Source organism: Ambystoma mexicanum, chromosome 5p (assembly GCF_040938575.1).
Source record: "Ambystoma mexicanum isolate Mex_15411 chromosome 5p, UKY_AmexF1_1, whole genome shotgun sequence".
NCBI classification, from domain to species: Eukaryota; Metazoa; Chordata; class Amphibia; order Caudata; family Ambystomatidae; genus Ambystoma; species Ambystoma mexicanum.
In genome coordinates, this window is record NC_090930.1 from 213233041 (window position 1) to 213256079 (window position 23039).

General features: G+C 45.9%; 1 protein-coding gene across 3 annotated transcripts in view; it reads left to right on the top strand.

The window, feature by feature from the left end:
* LOC138480867 (probable global transcription activator SNF2L1) overlaps window positions 1-23039 on the top strand; it is a 1964402-nt gene that overhangs the window by 901442 nt on the left and 1039921 nt on the right. The window lies entirely within an intron of this gene.

The following is a 23039-nucleotide window of genomic DNA, read 5'->3' on the forward strand; positions in this document are numbered from 1 at the left end:
GCCCATACTCCTCCTTCCATGGCTGTGAGGAGGTCCAGAACATATCTTTTCTGGAGGGCAATTAACATTACTGCTCGGAGCTCTTCTTTTATAGCATTGAAGCCATTGACGGTTGAGTTTATTGTTTGCATCAGCTCCCAACTCGTGATCTGGAGCCATTTTGCATTCATGTAGGCCTGTACTGCAGGAACAATGGATGCAAAGAACATTTCCGTCGTGCTGAACAATCTACGCTTTGGTGGTATCTCATCTAGAGAGTCTTCCATTGCTGATGATATACAGTGCCCTCTTTTCACCCTAGTTAGCTCTACAGATCTCTTCTTTCTTTTGGTGGGGTCCATTTTAGGAAATTCGTCCATTTCAATGTCCTTCCTACTAATACTGGTGAATTGATGTGTACTAGTGAGCACACCCCTCCCCAGTTGGGCGATAGCTTCTTGTACACCTTGGTCTGCATCCCCAATAACGATCCATTAATACTGCTGTTCCAACTCCCATGACTGGAGCTTTTATTGTCTGCTTGCATTCTTTGTTTTCTCCGACCTTTATTGCACCGTCGTTCTAGAAACATAATGCTACTCCTTTGAGTGGTACTATGAGCATGGACCAGCCTCATTCTTTACCCATGTTAGTAGCTTTGCACTGGCTTCCCATTCTTTTAGGCATTTCTCATTCTGTTCTTGTACTGTATGAACTGTAACGATTGGGAACCTATGTGCCTTGCTCCCCACAACTACTTCCTTTCCACCCTTCAGCTGTGTACACCTTAGCATACACAAGCATCTGCGGTCTTTCCCAGCATCCTGGTTCTCCCCCTATTTCTGATGGTCCCCTCTTGGAACAGGACAATTCTTTCAATGTTGTGGTTCTCGTCTCTCCCTTCTGTTGACCTTCGGTTACGTATTCTATAGCCTCGTCCCTTTTCCAGTAATTGTCCATCATGTCTAGTGTTTTAAAATAGTTGTCTTCATAGGGGAAAGTTGCCTTAGACATCTACCTTAATGTTGCGGTCTTCCCTTAGAAGCTTCCTCGGATGGCACACATTGAAAGGTGCATAAGGCAATGTGCTCTTGCTGCTCGAATTTGAGTTGCCACAAACGTTCTGTAGGCACTCATGGCATAGGGGTTGAGAGAGCAGACATAGCTGCTCTGCCCAGTGGTTTGTTTACCTACTTTAGTCATGTGCTTGTACCACATGTTATTAGAAACTCGAGCAGTATCGGTTAGATAGAAATCAACCCTTCCGATATCTATATCAGCACTGCGCCTCGCCTACCTCTCCTTACGACTTTGGCAGTGCTTATAGCCTGACCTAACATGGTAGCCGTACCTGCCGGAATTGGGGTTGTGTTAGTAGGGGTCACAGCTCGCTCTTCTGCAACAAATGACATTTGTCAAAAAATTAGGGTAAAGCTGGAGAGCGAGAAAAGTACACAAATCATTATTATCGCACATTTAATAATAGCACCCATAGCTTGCTTCTGAATCTTGTGTAGCTTTAAAGATGATGATGAACCACCTGAAATGCGCTAGACATCTGTTATTATGTTAATACATATAATTTGAAGCTTTGCAGTCGTAATATTGTGTGACTGCAATAAAGAATAATTGTTCCCATACAATGCGTATACTCGGGTCACGTGGTGTCTCAATTACTGAGGGACTTCCTTGTCCAAGTCGTGAGTATGTTTGGGCTAAATACCTTAGAAAAACACAGAAAAATAAACTGGGAGAGGGTCCCCTTACTCGTTGCGACCTTCTGACAAAATAGACAAATTGGCCGTGAAAGGTCGTGGGGTGAGGGTCTCGGGGAAGCATGGAACAATAGAGAAATCAAAGTCGCTACTTTTACAATGAATATCTAAGTTTAAAGAAAGGAAAAACAAACAAATGAACAGTGTATCCTCACTCTGGATGTGTAGGAAGTCCTTTCCCTATCTCCTTTGCTTTAGAGCATGTAATCATTGGTTGGCCCTACCTCGGCTGGGATAATCCTTGCTGTTCTTCTTGTTCTTCTTGCACGGCGTTGGCCCCTTCGCTGTTGTTGCTAGGAGTGGCTGCTGCTCGACAGGGCTTGACATCCCCAAGGAAATTCCAGGCCTTCTTGCCTCTTATTTTGATGGCCCCATCTGTCACTTCTTCAATAATATGTGGTCCCGTGAACCTGGGCTTAAACCAGGTACAGGTAAAGTTCCGTAAGAGCACCGTACCACCCGGGTACAGTTGTGGTGGCTTGAGCTGATCTTTGCTGATTTCTTTATCGTCGCCTTCCTTGTTCCCTTGGGCCTCTCCCATGGTGCCTGCAGTTGGCGAGAAATAAAAGAGGCACTAGCCATCAAGGTAGCAGTGTAATCATACATTTCCTTTCCCAATACATTAGACATTGCTTCCACATCTGTAAAAGCCCTAGTGAGAGGAGCCAGGAGAAGTTGCATGCGTCGCCCAGGTTACGACCTTGTGTGGGGTTAAAGGGTGGTTGGACCCTGGGTTATTGCATAATGCGAACAGAGCTGAGGGCAAACAGTGGGGCCAACCTTTATTTAGGGTTACTTTTATCTTGCTGATGGTGTCCTTGAGCAGCCTGTTGAGCCATTAGTAAACCTAGTTCGCCTGTGGGTGATACGCACAGGAGAATTTGTGTTGAATTCCTAGCAAGGTTGCTATGTGTTGGAACATCTCTTTAGCGAAGTGAGGGCCGTTGTCAGACTGCAGGACCTCAGAGACACCCCATCTTGGGAAAACTTCTCTGGCCAGGAATTTTGCCACTCAAAGGGCCCAAGGATGGGAACAGGGACCGGTTTCGATCCATCGAGAAAACGGGGACACAACCACTATCGTGTAACGTTAGCCCTGGCATACTTGGAGCATGTCAACATAGTCGACATTAAGGTGTTGGAAGGGAGGCAGTGTGCGAGGTATGGCTCCTCTCACTACCCTCCATGTATGGCCTGCTGTAAAGCTTTTGCAGGTAATGCAAATGGTCATAGATTGTGCCACGTGTTGCGACAGGTTGGGACAAAACCAGTCCTATCCAATCCATATGGGTAGGATGGTGTAGTTGTGTCAATGCTGTGTGTACCCGTGCTTTTTTGTCGCCATAGGATGTCTGAAGGTGATATAGAACACCCCCTTTTTAGCCATAACTCCTTTTCCTCTCTTGGTGCATTCCCTTGCAATTCCATTATTTGCGCCACTGGTATTGCATTGTACCCTTCTTTCAGTACCATTGTTGGTACATAATTATGCGCTCCAGATTGGGTATCCATATCTAGGATGTTCCCGAAATAGGCTGCTCACTTTGTGTCATGAATCACCTCAAACTCCGTAATAGGTTTCACCACTATGGATCTGGAGACAGTAGAAGAAGAATTCTTCCTACAACTGTAACCCTCTGTTGTTTAAAACTGACAAGCAAAGGGGTCTAGTAGTCGGAAGAGAGGCCATCACTCCCGAACACCTGTATGAAAAAAATAACACAGGTTACTATCCAGTAGTACTAAAATGTCTCCCTGCACTGCATCAGAAAAGTGCCCACCTGTATGTAATATTTGTAGGTGAAGAGGACAGGGAAGGAATCAAGGAAGTGACGTCCAAAAGCACACCCAGAAACCTATGAAAACATAGGGGGACCCAGCATTAATGAATTGATCAGACAGTAATCCAGAAAGAAATACTAACAAACTGGTCAGATCTTACCGTGAGCCAAGGTGAGGACGCAGCAGACAGGAAAGCATCTCTAGTTCCAAGCTGCTGAAAAACACCACCTTGCCTGCCGGCACGAGGCACGAGGATGCCTAAGGAGAAGCAGGAATGTGTCGATATATCCGATATATCCGGGCTGATGATGTGATGCAGAACGATGGTAGCCGAAATTCCAAGCTAGAGTATCTCAGAGTACCAAGAACCAGAGAAGAACAAGGATCCAAGAGCAACAGCCAAGCGGGTCCGTAATAATCCAGGTAAGTAACAAGGAGACAAGACCAAAATAGATCAAACCACAAGCAATCCAATCAGCAGTCTGAGGTTCAGTACACACAAAAGCAGAGTGTCAAAAGGTAGTTCCAAGAGTTATCCAAAAGTAAGCCGAGGTCAGAGAAAACGAAGAAATCCAAAGCGAAGCGCCACCAGATTGTACAAAATAAGCACCACCGCACATTCTCTTTACAGCTTTTTTACGGACGCGTGCGTCTCGGCGTGACGCTGTGTCACGTGACACGTGATGCCGTGTCACGTGACGTGGAACGTCAGTTAGGCATCCATGGTGCCATGGCAACTGCTAACGCCTGAGAAACGGTGTGCTGTAGCAAGACCTGCCCGTACCCCTGACTGGGAACACGGGGCGCCGGGCAGGTAACTTTAACAACCTTTTGTGGCCAAATCGGAGTGCACTCCTGACACTTTGCTTCTGAGTCTGCTGCCTCATTGCCCCTGGAGACGGGATCCTCCCCCCTCATGTGGGCCTGGCACTTCGCCACCACTATGCCTATAGGGGATCGGAGCACCTCTCTGAATCTACCCAAGAGCGCATGCTGCACCGGCGAGCCGTCAGCATGTCAGAAACCCCTCCTCAGCCAGCGTGACAGTTCAGAGTGGACAGTAGATGTCACATAGACTGAATCCGAGTACTTTCGATGAACCGTCAATGTAAAGTACTTTTCCCCCTCAAGTGGGTTCTCTCTTACTCTCGGGATGTCGTCACAGCTTTCTATGTTTGTGGTACAGTCATGTACATAGTCTCCCTCCTCTACAGGCTCGGCTATGGATGTCGCCCGGTTCACGAGTCAGCATCTCACTACATTTATGGCTGGGTTTGATAGTATCACCTCATATCCTGAAGCCCTTTGTGTAGCCAGTGTGCTTTTGGTCGTTCTAGTATTGCAAAGAGAGCATGCTCCAAAAAAGGGTGAGGCTGCATCCCATGGTAATACTGATTTTTCCACTGCAAAGGTGGGAGCAGCTAGAGCCTGCTCGCACGAGTAGTGTCCTCTCATAACCGGGTCTAATTTTCCGGTCATTACTACTCAATTGGAGTGTGAGAACAAACAAAACTCGTTCTGATAGTCTGGGATTCCTAATACTGGAACTGTGCATACTGCTGTCATCAGCTCCTCAATTGCTATGGTCATTTTTTCTGTCCACTGTAATGTGCCCTCACCTCTTTTTGCTTCTTTCAATGTGCTCAACAAAGGCCTTTAGTATGTGCTGTAAACAAACACCCATGCTCTGCAATAGTTGTAGAGACCTAACAACTGCTGCATTTGTCTTATTGTCATGGGTTTTGGTGTCTTGCGAAATGCCTCAGCCCTTTCTGGCATCACTTTCCAAACCTCCTGAGAGTCCTTGGCTCCAGAATCGAATCAGCGCCAGAGAAATCAACACAGTCAGCGAGTTGTGGAGACTGATGCAAGATTGGTCTATGTTGAAGTCAAGGTTGCAAACAGCAACATTGTATGAAAAGCGCAAGAGTGAAGAATATTAACGCGTGTGATGAAAGACACGAGTAAAGCTCAATTCATCAGGTACTACCTTTGATGCCTAGCACATTTTTTCGTCGGCAGAGCTGCTCTCATGGTAACGCACAATGCGGCAGCCATTACTGCATCTTTATACGGTATACAAGAATTATGTTCTCTACGGAGGTCTACACTACTTACTATGAATGGCACACTATACATTGTATCACAATTTTTGTGATCCAAACACACATTAATATACCGGTTACATGGTTACTGTCTTATTACCATTTCACTTGGCCACACAGAGACTTGGAATTGACACACGTACAACACATTCTGATTTTTCATCATCTTGAGAGAGAGATTCGGCAGTAGATGTGAGTCACTATTGCTGTAAACATACCTAGATCATCCTAGACTTACTAGATTGAATCTTTTGTCTAGCAGGGACTTACTCCTGTTGTGCACGTTTTTGGGGTCTCGCTTACTAAGGGATAGTTCAGTGACATTTTCTATCTAGCACTATACAACTCACTCTTATTTTGAGTTCTTTTTAATGACCTTGTTTTACCCCTCAGAATGGACAGCACGACTTCAATCATCTTTCATATAGAAGATTGACACCAGATGTAGGATACCCTTTTACCCAGGACCCATGAAGTATCGAGGCACCCACTCATTTTTTATCAATTTCGATCATCAAGGTATTAACGATTGTATGAATGTAATTGCTGATTATATTCGGATTGTTCTAGCATGAAAAATGGTTGCAAGGAAGAACTGCTTCACAATTCAATATTTTTTGTGTTAACACTTCATCAGGTTGACTCTAATATAGCCAGAACTGCTGAGATTGACTGATCAACATCATGTTGTCATTGTATAATTAAGTAGAAGACCTCTGAGAACAAATGGTGAAAATGTGCCCTCCCCTCTTTGTGCTTTTTCAATGCACTCAACAAAGGCCTTGTGTATCTGCTGTAATCAAACACCCATGCTCTGCAATAGTTGCAGAGACCTAAAACTGCTGCATATGTCTTATTGTCATGGGTTTTGGTGTTTTGCGAATTGCCTCAGCCCTTTTTGGTGCCACTTTTCACCCCTCTTGAGAAATCAACTGTCCAATGTATAATACTTCTCTTTGGCCGAACTGTACTGAGCCATTTCTGCACTGCATTTCTGTTTTGCTGCAGATCAAAATGTCATCTACATACTGTATAACAGAACTATCTAATTGTACATTACCTAAGTCCATTTGGAAGACCCTATTGAATATGGAAAGAGACTCACAGTGCCTTTGGGGGAGCTTAGTATGTTTCCACTTCTTATATCTATTACAGAAATGAAATCAAATCTTGTGAGTCTGGGTGGAGTGGTATAGAGAAGAAGGCATTCTTCAGATATATAACCGTGAAGTGAGTAGGAACGCTACACAAAATTGTTGCTGGATTCGGAATTAAAGGGAATTCTGCCTCAGCAATTTGGTTCAAAGGGTGTAAATCCTGTATTAAACGTCACGACCCCTCTGTTGCTTTTTTCACAGGGTACACTGCTGTGTTGCACAGTGATTCTGATGATATCAGAATACCTTGTTTATAAGGGGCTGTAATGGTCTCATAAATGCCCTCATCTGCCTCCCTTGCCTTGTGCTCTGTAAAATGGCTCCTGGTTTGAGCTTTATCATTACTGCCACTATCTCTTTGAAGAGTCCCATGTCATAGGTACTTGTGGTCCATAAGACACTGGGGATCTTTGCCAAGTCTTCCTTGAGAAATGGCAATGGTGCTTGCAGCATCATTGCCATTCTCTGTGGTGCTTCCCTGTAGTGCATCTTCACCCAGTATGTGATGCTAATGTCGAATTCCATCTTGTGATCCGAGCGGTTGCTCCTGAACAGTTCATCGGTCACAGTAGTCAACCTGCAACCTTCTCCCACTGCAATTACTGTCCTCCATGCTCGTCCGGTGTCATCCGTCCCATGCAATGTTATCCTGGCTTCTCCCACTATTGCTGCCTCTAGTTCTAACAAGAACACTGTCCCTTCTGGCTCATCTAATGGTAGTTTTGGTCTGAATATGTACTCAATGGGAAGACACCATAGTTTTCCCTGAATCCCCTGAATGCCTGGGAGCCATGCTATTATTACTTCCACTCCATATTGAAATAGCTCCTCATCTGCTGCCACCCCCCTGCTGGAATCCCAGGTGTGGAGCAAACTATCCCTTGGTCGGTGAATTAGATGGTCATGTTGAGTTTACGCATGATGTCTCTTCCCATTTACTGGTGTCTGTCTGGAATACAATAAGTGTAGAGCCAAGTCATATTCCCGTATAGCGTGTGTAAGATCATCTGTGAAAGGAACCAAATCCGTCGACCCAGAAAATCTTTGCGCATTCATGGCATTGCCTGACATTGGATACCTTACCTCCCTGATACAGGGCCTAGTTGCCCCTGTGTCTACGAGAAAGGAAAATGTCTTGTCACCTATCGTCACCCATATACATGGTTCCTCTGCCAGGTTGGTTGTAATTGATAGAATGGAACACATCAGGTCCGTCTGTGGGCTGTCCTATAGTGGGTACAATGACATTCCGTTCCCTGTGAATGGGTTGCCCCCCACCACAGTCAACCCTTCCAACTTCCAAATGGAAGACATTCCTATTGTATCTGTGTGTGTCAGCATCCCGTCATTTTGCTTTGCTGCGTCCGGTGACTGCATGTTATTCTGCATCTGTGGTATAGGTGTTGCCTGTGAGTATGATTGTGTGGGCCCCTGCATCTGGGATGTCTGCGTTATGGGTTGATATGCCAGTGTGTGTGCGTCCGGCGTCTGCACCTGTGCTGTGTTTGATCTTGAGCATGGTAATTAAACTGTTCTTCCTGATATGTGGTCTGGTATTGCATTCCCCCATTCTGCTGCCTCCCACCCCTACTTCTACACACTTGTGAAATGTGACCCAGCTGTGCACCCATCCAACACTGGGGGGCTCCTCCCATTGACCTGTGATAGCCCCCTGAATATCCCCCTTAGCTGTGCTGCATCTGATACCTATATCCTCTTCCCCTAGGTGGCCCCCCTCTTCCTCTAAAACCGTGGTACATGTCACCCCGACCCATTAAACTTCCTACTGCGAGTGGTGGTCTGTACTGCGCATGCAGGGTACATGGTCCTTCTGGCTCGTTATCTTCGCCTCTTCCATCGTGTATTTTGCCAATTTCTTCTGCAGTAACTTTGCTTCCTCCTGCTTTCTTTGCTTGTGCTTCTTTTTCACATTTTCTTACATTAGCCCACAATAGTGTACTATAGTGATCTGAATTCTCGGACCATGGTTTAGCCTCCATCCCCACTAATTTCTTGAGCTGTTTTTGCACTTGCTTGGGCGACCCTTGACATAATATATGATAGAACAACCCCACTATTTTGTCCCATGGTTCACTCGTCTCAAGTCTCCATTTCTCTTGAATAGCCTGAATATACTGTAGGGGGTTTTGTCTTCCCCCATTTTGCGTGCCATAATCGCACTAATGTCTGAGGTGTCTGGGTACTGCACCCTTAGAGGGCTCCACGCGACCGCTCGGTAGATGTTGAATGGCGATTCATCGTGCGCCATGTTCTGTGCAGTTACTCCCAGGTAGCCAGCCCTCTTCCTTATCTCAGGCCTCACCATGAGGTTGGCGGTAGCCTTTAAATGGGGCAGTAATGGTGTTACTTCTGCATTTAAGGACTGGCCCTATCACAAATCTGGCAGGTTTACCACAGCTCTGAGCTGCGGGTAAATATGCAGAGAAATTGCCTATTTTTGGTGCAATTACCGCCAGCAGTATTACTGCACAGTAATTGCGCCGAAAATTCCCCATTGGGTCGAATGGACCCAATGGGGAATGGGGATTGGCTGTCATGGCCACCAACCCAGGGCCAACACTTTCATCCTCTAAAGAGTCCAAAGGGACCCTGTCCTGGCACCTCTGGCGCTAGGCTCATAAGAAAGTGCTCTCTGGCCGGCGTGGCCATTAGAAGACATTGGCAGGCACGTGCAAGAGTCTATGGGAGTGGTGAGGTGGGGCCACAAGGCGGGGCTAAAGCGGAGTAGCTGGAGCCAGGCTATTTAAACCAGCCCCACCCGCATGTAGAGGCTTCACGTTAATCTGCCCTGGGCAGCGTAACGCTCTCTGCTGTCTGCAGCTCTTACCTGCTTCCAGCTCTTACCTGGACATCTTCTGCAACGCGCGCATCCTACCTGAATCCAGCCTTAACATCACCCACAGCACAACGCGCATCTCATCTGAATCCAGCCATACCATCGCTCCTAACACTGTACGCACCTTACCGGAATCCAGCCATACCATCGCTCACAGCACCACACACATCTCATCTGAATTCAGCCATACCATTACTCTTAACGCAGTGCGCACCTTACCAGTTCCTGCAAATCCATCGCCTGCATCTCGTCTCGTCCTCACCCGTCCGAGCGCGCCTACGCAGAGTCTTCTTCTCATCCAGGATCTTCAGGGATCTTCCATCTACCAGCCGCTGACAGGTTTTTGGACTGCCGCTCTCCACCAGTCAACGCCAGATTATCCATACAGGAGAAAAAGAATGCACAATGTTAGAAACTGCATAAACACTTAACGATTGGCCGCGCAATACCTAAGCCTTGCGTTTTACCTAAAAACTCACTTACCTGCCAGTGGGGCCGCTCCATCACCCTTCTGGCTCCGTGCAGGCTCGTTCCCAACACCGCGACTCTGTGGGGCCATCTTCACATCTATTGGGAAAAAGAAAGACATTATTAGAATTACGAGCCAGAACTGTTGGAAAAGACATTGCTAAAACTTACGAACAATAATCATTATTACGAACACTTCCCTCAAAAAGGGGATTGGTCACAGCCGGTCTGGGCCATCACGTATACGGACCAGTGAAGCAACTAGGTCTATCTACAGCGCCCCTGCTGAAGAGAAGCAGGACAGAGAGCTCATCTTTACTAAAAAACAGGTGAGAGTTTATGGCAAAACGCATGCTTTTCTCATTCTGGCAAGAGGAGTTCGAGGGGGATCGCAATCCAACTGCCACATTTTCACTGCCTCTCACCTTCTCCCAAGAGCTTTGCCATCGACCAGAGCAGTCCACCCTACAGCAGCTGATCCAGGGGAGTCAACTCCAGGGATGGCCCCAACCGTGCCCCAATGCCCCCGCGGAGATCAGGTGAGCGTAACATTGACAGCGCCCAACCTGTGATCCGGCGGTGGGCACTAACGCTAATATAGTTGGGCGTTATCCCAAATGGGATACCATCCAACTCGTGATCAGGCCCATTGTCGGCAACCTCCGCAAGAATGGCAGAAAGTATGCTTTTCATGTCACCCACTGCTAATGTTATGCCTGTCGGTAATTGTTCTACATCAAATATCCATTTCCCAGCTCCCGTGGCCAACGAAGGTAACTAACACTTCAAGTTATCCTTGACAAACTGTTGCCATGGCATATATTGAGTTTGCCCCCTCCCTTCTCTAATAGTGGGCATTGCTTCAGTCCAGTCTTCCCACCATGCCTCCCTGTGTGTTTGGTGGCAGTGAATGCCCTCGCCAATTCTCCCCTCCTTCATACTGGCAGGTCTCTAAGCCTTTGCGTGTATGGGGTATGTAACAAACTTATGTTGGCAACAGTAAAGAGAGACACAAGTGATCACAGTTCAAGGGTGTTTGTTAAACTGTATATGTGTGAACTGGATAGACCCCAGCCGGCCCATAAAACTGGGGGTCTCCAAACAGCCCTTTAAGATGAGCAGCAGCACCCTCGAGATAGATGGGAATGCAGATTCGTACTCTTGCATCAAATAATACTGACAACTCAATAGTTTGGTAAAGGGAGTCCGTTTAATGACAAGGACAGAAAACGGGGAGTTCAATGAACATCAGCAACCGCTCAATCTTCATTCTCGTTTAAACTCCAGAAAAACAACAACATTTATACCAAAAACTCATCATTGACCTGTAATATTAAAAACCTAACATGCAACTTGATTGATTATAGGAAGGTAACTTTAATATAGGTAGTACATCTGTATATGGTAGCGGGGAGAGGGGATTGGATAATAATGTCAGGTGGGGCAACTAAACCCTTCCTTTCAACTGGCCACTGCAAAAGTCACAAAAAGTACAACATCCCATTGGCTCTACTCTCTATAGGACCCTAGATTACATGGTCCACTATGATTGGGTTGGCATTGAGCCCACATATACTTTTCCACTTGTGCTTAGCAGCATGCAGAATAATAACCCAGGTGCATGGAGTAAGTCTGCACCCCAGCTTTCCTCCAATTTATGTTACAACCATTCATCACCTCAGTGGCCGTTTGTAAATTACTGCCTTGTAGTTTGGACTTGAGTCTGCTTCTTGGTCGGAGAAAGTTAAGGAGGATGGGTACGATAAGGCTCCATGCATAGGTGTGAAAGTCTCATACCTTTCTGCCTGCCTTGCCACCTGACTAGGACACAGTGAACTCGACCCCTTCTTCATGCAATTTCGTGTATTTGATTTACTCCTGTCAGTCGTTTACCATCTGCGGCTTATCTCGACCTTTCTGAAAAGGAGACTCTTGTTATTTTTCTCTTAAATCGTAGGCATTGCTAGTCTATCCCAGTCTCACACGACCTTGGCTTCTTTGCATGGTTTCCTTCAGCAGGATTTCTCTGTCTTTCATTCTTGAATTGTTAGCTGAGGCCCTCTCCTCTTGAGACCTTTAGTAACCTCGATTCTATTCTGGTCATGTGCGTAATGGATTTTCACTCATCTATAAAGTGCTTTTGAGGTAGATATGTATAGTTGGCGCTTGCTATGATCTATTTTACTATTAAGCATAAGCAAGCTTTCACAATTTCTTTGCTTCTTGCGGTTCCCTGCATATGTAAACGTTTAAACTGCCTTAATGTCTTCATCGTGCATATGGCATATGTTTCTCCACCTTGAACCTGACTGCTTCACCTTAGGCTCAAGGCGTCACTTATTCGTGGTATTTTGTCTCTTTATCAACATTCTTAGGTCCTTATATTCTATATGTGCGTCAGTTCGATTTCTCATGACGTCACCAGTCGTCTTCTCTTAGTATCTTCTTGTCTTCTTTGGGTATTCCATTCTGATAACCGTCCTTTTGTCGTGTCTGTAGATATGGATTTTGTTACGCTCACCTGGCTCCCACAGGGGCGTCGGTCGGACCCGGACAGCTGCGATCTCCACCCACGTGATGCGTAGTGCAGCGTTGACTGACTGGATCTGCCCTCCTAATCTTGTCTGCTTAACCCATAGAAATATTCTCCTGCAAGTGGAGAGATGGATTTAGCCACTTGTGGATTCAAGTGATGGCACCCCCACAGTCCTCCCCAACTAATCACCTCCGAAATGCCCTCACAGCAATCTCACCTTATATTCTTGAAAGATGAGCTCTCCATCCTGCGTGGATTTGCAGGGGCGCGTCGATTCCAGTTACTTCACTGGTTTGAAGGCTCGTGAGAGTTCCGGAGAGTATTGACTCTGAGGTTCCTGGTGAGGACCAATAAGTATTAAGTTCATATAGTTCACTCTTGTTCCCCCCTTCCTTTCTTGTCTTGCAGCTGGCTCGTGAAAAGATGTTCTTGTGGCAGCTGGTGGCGCTCCGGTAAGAGTCTGTATTACCCGGCGCTGTCCGGTAAATGTTGCACGAGGAAAATGTGTTGTTTTGTCTCTCTTTACAGATGCGGCATGTGAAAATATGGAGAGTCACAAAAGGATGCCTCCGGTGGTAAATCAGGTAAGTCTATGGTGGTAAGAATTATATTTGTTGGTTCCCTCGACTCACCTTGTGGTTTTCTTTTGTCTCCTAGGTGCCGAAGTTCGGCGAAGAAATGATGGAGGCAGCGCCAACCCGAAGGATGCTGTGAAGACTGGTGAGTATGGCGCGACGCTGCAGCTGGAGGTGCGGCGCGTGCAGAAATGATGTTCTTTACAGGTCCGGAGACAAGATGGATCCAAAATCTGGTGTGGGATAGAAATAAGTTCGTTTTCTAACCTTGTTCCTTTCTTTCCTCTTTGTTTTAGGAGCTCCGGATTCGAGGCGGGCGTGGCAGAAGACTGGATGCAGGCTGCAGGCACAGTGAGTGTTACGCTGCTGGATGCAGAATAACACGAAGCATGAGCTGCTGTTCGGGCGTGGTTTAAATAGCCTGCAAAGTAGTCCCAGGTAAGAAGTTCCCCAGAACCACACCCGAGTAAAAAATAGTCCCTGTAGAAAAATAGTCCCTTTCAGGCTTCATGTTGGATTGGAGTCATTTGCAGCATGGTCTGCCTGAGGTAAGTAATGACTATGAGCCTGGCGCCTTAGGCGCCAGGACTGATTCCTACTATGAGCCTGGCACCTAAGGCGCCAGGACTGAACCCATATAGCCCCTAGCCAGGGCTGCTGAGGTTTTATTAAATGTCTAGATGCCTGCTCCCGGGGCTGATGGGCTTGGTACGGATGCCTGGGGGTAGGCATCATGACAGCTTTCTCAGTGGGTACCTTGCTGTCCAGGTTTGCTTAGGTGTCGGTACTCCAATAGGTGCTGTTCTTCCGATAGGCACTGGGCAGAGCCCAACTGCGGCTCTCTGCTGGTTCATCTGTTCTTCATACGTCACATATTTTGGCGTGAATGTTCCTGGCACTTCGAAGGGGGTGGCGGGGGTGTGGCTGATACTTGGCACTTCCTCTTCACTCCCCCCTCTAGGCGATTCATCGACTACTCTTACTTCTTTCCTTGCATTCACTGTTCTGTCATCCTCTGGATCTGGACATCTAGGTCTGCAGAAACGTTCCTTTGGGGTCCATATCTTTATCACTCCCTTTAAACATCCTGCTGTTCTTACGTGCTCGTCTTTGTCCCATGTCATTAGTTGACATTCTCCACTTGGATTACAAAAGATCAATTTTCCCACATATTTTCTATGTTTCTTCGGATACCGAAACTTTGTTATTTCTGGTGCATAAATGCTGGCCTTCACAAAGTCTCTTATTTCTTCATCGGTCAGGTCTTTGGGCTTCGCTCGTGACTCAACGTCAATCATGATTTTCATCCCTATGGCTTTTTTCGCAGTTTTCTGGCACTGAGAGATTATTATCTTGATTACACAGAATCCAAGCATTATCATCACTAACAGGGCTCCTAGGATCTTGAATGCATCTGCCATCCATTGTGGAACCCATGAAAACAGTGATCCAAACCAACTGTCATCATCAACTTTGTCAGCTTCATCAATCCTCTGATTCTGTATTTTCGTCAGCATACCTATGACTTCTTTTAAGGTTCCATTTTTGTCATCGTGAGATGGTATAAATGTGCAACATGATTCCCCGATTTTTGCACAAACACCTCTATCCATGGCTGTGATCATGTCTAGGACATATCTGTTCTGGAGAGTCATTAGTCGAATCACTCTTAACTCTTCCTTGATTGCGTTGAATCCCTTTATCGCTGTGTTGATGGTCTGCAGTAATTCCCATCTGGTTATCTGTAACCATTTAGTATTTGCTCCAATCTGAACTCTTGGCATCAGGATTGTCGTGAACACAGATGGCAGGACAAAGACTGATATGCAAATGGATATTTCCCATCTGTGAAAGGCACAGTGAGTAAAAGCAGTGGCTGCGAACTCTCAAGTGGTTAATAGCCACTGAACAGGTTATCATGTCTGTTCTTGCGAGAGAGGGGCGCCCGCTACCTTTGTAAAACTATTTGTTAAGGAACCTGGGATTGGTAACCCTAGGTCTCCTGGGGGCAACCAGACGTGGTCTCCCTCTCACTGTGCTTAGAGAGGCATCAGCTTCACCTCACTGATGATCCCCAACAAGGGTGAAACACGTGTATGGGGTTGCTGGTGGTACTCTCGTTCAGATTGGAATTGCCATTGTATTTCGGTGCTGGACTGCCCCTGGGCAGGACAAAGACTGATATGCAAATGGATATTTCCCATCTGTGATAGGCACAGTGAGTAAAAGCAGTGGCTGCGAACTCTCAAGTGGTTAATAGCCACTGAACAGGTTATCATGTCTGTTCTTGCGAGAGAGGGGCGCCCGCTACCTTTGTAAAACTATTTGTTAAGGAACCTGGGATTGGTAACCCTAGGTCTCCTGGGGGCAACCAGACGTGGTCTCCCTCTCACTGTGCTTAGAGAGGCATCAGCTTCACCTCACTGATGATCCCCAACAAGGGTGAAACACGTGTATGGGGTTGCTGGTGGTACTCTCGTTCAGATTGGAATTGCCATTGTATTTCGGTGCTGGACTGCCCCAGGGCAGGACAAAGACTGATATGCAAATGGATATTTCCCATCTGTGAAAGGCACAGTGAGTAAAAGCAGTGGCTGCGAACTCTCAAGTGGTTAATAGCCACTGAACAGGTTATCATGTCTGTTCTTGCGAGAGAGGGGCGCCCGCTACCTTTGTAAAACTATTTGTTAAGGAACCTGGGATTGGTAACCCTAGGTCTCCTGGGGGCAACCAGACGTGGTCTCCCTCTCACTGTGCTTAGAGAGGCATCAGCTTCACCTCACTGATGATCCCCAACAAGGGTGAAACACGTGTATGGGGTTGCTGGTGGTACTCTCGTTCAGATTGGAATTGCCATTGTATTTCGGTGCTGGACTGCCCCAGGGCAGGACAAAGACTGATATGCAAATGGATATTTCCCATCTGTGAAAGGCACAGTGAGTAAAAGCAGTGGCTGCGAACTCTCAAGTGGTTAATAGCCACTGAACAGGTTATCATGTCTGTTCTTGCGAGAGAGGGGCGCCCGCTACCTTTGTAAAACAGATGGGGTCAAGCTGAACAGCCTGTGTTCGTATGGGATTGCATGAACGGCTTCTTCTTATTTGGCAGAGAAGTAATTCTCTCTCTTCATTCGGTTCATCAGTTTCACAGATCTCTTCTTCCTCATATGAGCATCTACTTTCAGGAAACTGTCAATGTTCAGGTCACCTTTTGGAATCACCAATACTCGAACATGGACATCACCAATGTGCATATACCTCCCCAATTCTTCGGCAACCTATTATATGCTTTGGATCCACATGCCCAAAAATGATCCATGCAGTAACATGTGCCATTCCTGTGGCATTGCAGATTTGTTCACAGTTCTGATTTTCTCCCATTTTTCTTGTACCATTGTTTCTGAAACACAGTTTGGCATTCTCCAATGGCACTATCTGTAGGGGTCCTCCACTGTCTTCGACCCATGTTAGCAGTCTGGCCAGTCTCGGCCATAATGGTTTGCATATCCTCTGTGTATTTTCAATGGTTTCCTTATAGTGTCCGATGATCATCCATGCTCTGCAGATCACTACTCCTTTCTCCCATCCGTCTGGTGAAAGCACTGTTCCCCAGATTTGCATTTGGCCTCTGTTCTTCCATTTTTGCATTTCTTCCGGATATTTCCGTTGGACGTTCAGTTTCTTGTTTGTTTCCGTTCTGATCTCCGCTCCTTTACCTCCAGGCCTTTCATATCTTATCACAATGTTCTTTGTTTTGCCATTGTTTCTTGTCTTTATGTCTTGTACATAATCATCTTCATCTGGATCCGTCTTTTCAGTTGCCCATTTGAGTTAAGCATCACTTCCCATGAACTGACATCTTGTTCTACACATTGCTATGTGTGACAGCCAGTGTGCTGTCTGCACATCTTCTTCAACAGCTACGAAGATCTTTGACTTCCCCATGCTGTAAGGTAGGAGTGCACACACAAAGCATTCTCCCTTTGAAGTTCGTCTTCCAACTTCCTGCATTTGTTGTTACCATATGTTGTTGCCCAAATGTGCTGTGCTGTCCAAGTAATCGTTCAATTCATTATTGTCTTCGTGTGTGCTCCTTCTAATTCTTAAGGTCTTCCTCTAGTTTGCAATAACCACATCGTTAAACACATCTGTACAACTTCTCCTTGCTGGAGGATTCTCAGGTATCTTCATCAATGATCCAGGCATTTTCGTCTGTATTATTTGAATAGGAGAAAGTCTGGTAAGTCTTTCTTTATCCCTCTGGTTCTTTCTGGTTCTGTTTCTAATTGTCCATATTGATTCTGCCTGTATCCCAGCACTTGATCGTCTTGCAGGATTTAAGCTTGACCTCTTCATTATTGGGTCAGGCGTGCTTGTCGGTGGTGTCTCTGTTTGTTCATTCTCTAAAGTCTTTTGTCTCTTTAAAAGTTCAGCTTCCTCCATCTGTCTCTCAACTTCTCTTGGTGTGTAACTTCTAATTGTTGTTTGTCCGAGCTTTCCCCATTCTCTGGAATGTGATTCTGAACTTCTTGATACTAGACCGGGTGTTTATGTGCTCATTATGTGTGCATGTGTACCTTCCCTCAACCCCTTCTAGGGTTTGCTTTGCCGACCATATCTCCGGCGTTGCAATTCATTTGTTACCCCAATTTTCGTGCGTGTGTCATTATTTATCACATCCATCTCAAGTTCAGTCACTCGATCATTCTTTCTAGGAACTGTAATGACTATGTAAGGTCTGGTTACCTTTGTAGGTTGCATGCGTACATCATTAGGTGGGTGCACGGGAACCTGAACGCTTTGTGCACCAATGAAAAATGCAGTTCTAATCGTCAATGATAGTAATATGATAATGAATACTATGCATATGTAAGCAATACACTTGTAAATAAGTTTACAGCATTTGTTCCTTGACCAATATGTACGTCTCTCCTCATGAAGGAGGACCACGTAGCTGCTCTGGTTTCCCCTCTCGATCATTTAAGGAAGAAAAACTAACTTTAATACATACTATCATTTGCCATTTTTATCTGGATTCTGTTGTCTTGGTTTATAAATTACACATTCTAAACTGTTTATCCTTTTAGTCTGAATAATTGACGGTATCTTGTCTCTGGAAACAGTTCCAAATGAGGCATTAAGTTCAGCAAGTCTTTTAATTCGCGTGTTTAAGTTCCCAGTCAATGTCTCTTATCTGTTTCGCTCCGGATGACATGTTGTTTCTTGTCAGCATAAACAAAACAAAGTTCTTGGCAACACCTCCACAATCTGTCCCTCGAAGGAAAGTTTTACGATCATCTCTGGTGATTCTGCTGTTGATTATAAAGTTCAACCTGCATTATGATACCATCACAAGTTCTGGGAAGCCTTCAATTAATCAAAAAATATGTTGCTAGCTTGTCTGCTATCTTATCGTGACAGGGACATTTGTGTCCTCGCTGTATTCCAGAAGCAAAAGAAACTGCTCTGCAATCACTGTGAGCAGCCTCCTTATTGTCTTTTCATTTTCAGGATCTTGAAGAAACTCTGTTACGCTTGTGATTCTTCCCACCAACGATGGGTACGACCTCAATGGTAACTCGAAATAAATCAGAATGTCTTTGGTGAGGTCAATATTGCGTGACTCCATGAGTAAGTCCAAATAAGGCTCTGTGTTGAAAGAGTCAGGATACTGTATTCTTTTCCAATTTACGTGTCCTCGATCAAAATCTGCATATCCTTTCTTTTCAAGGCTTCAGTGTGCCTCAGTCCAAAGTCCAAAATCAACAAGATATTTTTGTTGCTTACACGTGCAATTCTTCACCCTGCAACTAGGATGCACAGAGTGTCTGTGTTTTTATGTCTCTTTGTTCCCTTATTTTGCTCAAAGGAAGTGTCCAAAACTAAGCCACAACTTGCACAAAATGTTATTTGCCTTTGCTCTGCTGATCATGCATCCTTCTTCCTTGACATGGATCTCATCTGCACATGCTGAGGTTCTTCCCCGTCTTCTGTAGTCTCTACGCGGTGGGATGCGGGCAGAGGGTCTTCTCCGATGTATGGCTTGATGCCGCCCAGAAAGATCGAAGCTCTCCTTCCCTGTAGCTAGACTGCAGAGGGTGTGATGTCCTCCACTCTAAAGGGGCAGTGGAACCTTGGCTCGTCCCACTTTTTTCTTGTGTGGATTTTCACCAGGACTGTGTCCCCAGGGAATATGGCAGGTATGCTACATTTCTGAACTGGGTTTGTTGTAGTATCTCCTTCTGTGTTCTATGCTGCCCTGCTCCCTTCTTGTCGTCACTGCAGCTGTCCTGAAATGACAGTAAGACAAGATGTCATGCAATTCAAGTAGTTTTGCATTTCCAATCCTAACACTTCTCCTGTTGTCTGGGCATCCCATCTAGCTCTAATTTGAGGTGTCAATGGCGTGCGCGTCCTTCTGCCTGTCACAATTTCGTGCGGCTTGAGATGATGGTCAGAACCAGGCTGGTTTCTGAGTGCATACAGTGCCAGTGGAAGACAGTGTAGCCATCCCTTCTTCACAGGAAGCTTCAACTTGGCTATCCTTTCCTTTAACAAGCCGTTGAGCTTCTCGCATATGCCGTTCCCTTGAGGATGATACACTGAGGAAAACATGTGCTTTATACCAAGCAACAAGCTAATCTGCTCAAATACTGCATTAACAAAATGAGGACCATTGTCTGATCTCATGGCTTTACACACTCCCCATCTGGGAAACACCTCCCTCACCAAGAATTTGGCCGCACAGGTAGAGTCTGGGTGTGTACATAGACCTGCTTCTATCCATCTAGAGAAGGGACACACCACAACAATTAGATACCTGTACCCGGGTATTTCCACATTCATTATTATTTCGTCTTTGGTTGCCACACGCTTGGCTTCAGTGTCTGCTGCTTGATTTCCACGTGAGATAAAATCTGTCCCTTTTGTGGGGGCGGCACATTTCGCGACCGCTATGCCCACTGGGAGTTGTAGTGCCTTAATGAGCCTGTCCAATAGGGTTGCGTGCTGCACTGGTGTGCCGTCCACTCAGAGGTAGCCCCTCCTTCTCCAGTGCGCTAAGCCTGCATGCACTGTTGACGTCCCATAGGCGCAGTCACTGTACACCGTTACTTCCTGGTCTGCGTGATTCTCAAGCACTAGTATCAACATCAATAATTCTGCAGCTTGTGCTGAATAATGTGAGGCTAATCGTGCACTAATGAGTACTCAAAAGTCCCCCTTTGCAGTGTATTTCATCACAGCGGTGCCTGTATATCTCTGTCCATCATTTTGATCGATCCTCGAAGAACCATCAACGAAGAAGATTTCTCCTCCTGCCAATGCATTTTCTTTTACTCTGGGAATCTCATCATAGAATTCTTCATAGGTCGCGCAATCATGTATTGGCTCTCCTTCAGTGACTGTCTCTGCTATAAACATAGCTGGGTTCACCATTTTGCCTCAGGCTATTTTAATCATTGGATTTGATATGATTACTTCATAAGCAGAAGCTCTCTGAGATGTCAATGTGCCTTTAGGTTTCTCTAAAATGGCAAATAGTGCATGCTCAATGAATAACGTCATTGGGCATCCCATCACAATGGTTGTAGCCTTCTCTATGGCAAACGCTGCAGCAGCTAAACCTTGTTCACACAGGAAGTGACCCCTCATCACTGGGTCTAAATTCCCACTATAGTATGCAAGGGGCTTGTACCCCAGCTTGGTTCTCTGTGTGAGTACTGCCATCATAACACTGCCATTCGTGTGTGAAAACAGGTAGAATTTCTCTGCATTATCGGGAATCCCTAAAACTGGTGCCGTACAAATGGCCTTTTTTAATTCAAAAAACCTTTATTTCATGATCTCGGTCCACACGATTTTTTCTTTCGTTACCTCTGCTTTCTTCAATGCTTGTAACAAGGGTCTGGTATAGGAACTGTAGTCAAAGACCCATGCCCTGACATAGTTGCATAATGCGAGAAAACTCTGCATTTGTTTTATCGTGTATGGTTTGGCTGTCTTTGAAATGGCCTCACCTCTTTCAGGGGTAACCCTTTTCCCCTCGTGTAAGATTAGCTGGCCTATATACAGCACTTCTTGTTGACAATATTGTAACTTGTCCTTGTCAACGTTATATCCTTTCTCAGTCAGTATAGTCAACAGCTGAATAGAATTGTGTCTGCACTTTTCCTCTGTCGTGCTGCAAATTAGGATGTCATCCACGTATTGTAAGACAATAATCTGTAACGCGATATTGCTCAAGTCCATCTGCAGGACTCTGTTGAAAATCGAAGGAGACTCACAGTACCCTTGAGGCAGCCTTGTGCTTTTCAAACAAACTTGTCTGAATGTAAACACTGTTAAATCTTGTGAGTTTTTGTGCAATGGGATTGAGAAAAATGCTTTGTTCAAGTCAATCACAATGAAATACCTTGCCTCAACTGGTATATTACATATGATCGTGGACGGGTTGGGGACTAGAGGGAACTTGGCCTCGACTATCTGGTTCAATGGTCGTAAATCTTGGATTAAACGCCAAGACCGTCCTTTTGACAGGGTACACTGATGTTTTACAGGGTGACTTTGACGTCACTAAGATGCCCTGCTCCATCATGGCAGAAATTGTCTTTAAAATCCTTTGATCTGCTTCTCTAGACATGGGATACTGTCGTGCTTTTGGTAGAATTGCTCCTGGTTTCAATGTAATCTTCATTTCTCCGACTCCTGTCAATAAGCCTACGTCATAGGGGCTTGTGGTCCATACTGAGACGGGCACCTTTGCCATGTCGTCCTCAAAATATTCAGGACGTTTTTGTGCCAGCATCATTCTTGGAGACACTTCTCTTTTGATCATTTTCACCATAATAGATGAGATTAACCTCAACTTGTTTGTTCTTCAAACAGATCATCATCAGTGATATTAGTCAATCTGTAACCTTCTCCAATGGCGATTATTGCACACCATTGTCTGCCTTCATCATCACGACCGTCAAGCAGTGCTACGCTGACGACACTCAACTCATTTTCAGGCTGCCCTCTGCCACCTCCTCTTCCTCTCTCATCTCTGATTGCCTAACTGCCATTCAAGATTGGTGTGCCGCCAATGATATTTGTCTGAATGCCAGCAAGACGGAGATCCTCCTCATCGGCACACCTTCACCATCCTTTCCCCTCACTCTCTGGCCGGCCTCCCTTGGCCCTCCTCATACCCCCATCTGCGAGGCTAAGAACCTCGGGGTCATCTTTGACTCCACCCTTTCCTTTTCCTGCTCTCCTTCCCCCAGAAGCTCATGGTATCTCAAGCTCTGGTTCTCTCTAGCTTGGACTATTGTAACAGCCTCTTTCTAAATCTACCTGCCTCTACTCTCCGCCCTCTGCAACTAATCCAGAACATGATTGCGAGACTTGTCCTTGGCCTCAAGCCCTGGGATCGTATCTCTCCAGCTCTGAAATCTGTCCACTGGCTCCCAGTGGATGCAAGGATTAAATTCAAAACCCTCTGCATTGTCCACGAGGCTTTCTGGGTCCAAAATACCTTCAGCTATCTCTCCGCAAATACCTCCCCTCTCGAGCTCTTCGCTCCTCTACCTCCAACTCACTCAGGGTCAGTCGTTTTTCTAAGAAACGAGCTGGGGATAGATCTCTGTCTTCGGCTGGGGCCTCCCTCTGGAACAGCCTCCCTGCCACTCTAAAAATTGAGGAGAGCCATCTCCGGTTCCGGAAGCACCTCAAGACCTTCCTCTTTTCTTCTATCCTTCGCTCCCCCTTTCCCCTGCTGATCTCTTCTCTCTTGGCACCGTGCACCTGGCCACCCTCTGTCTTTT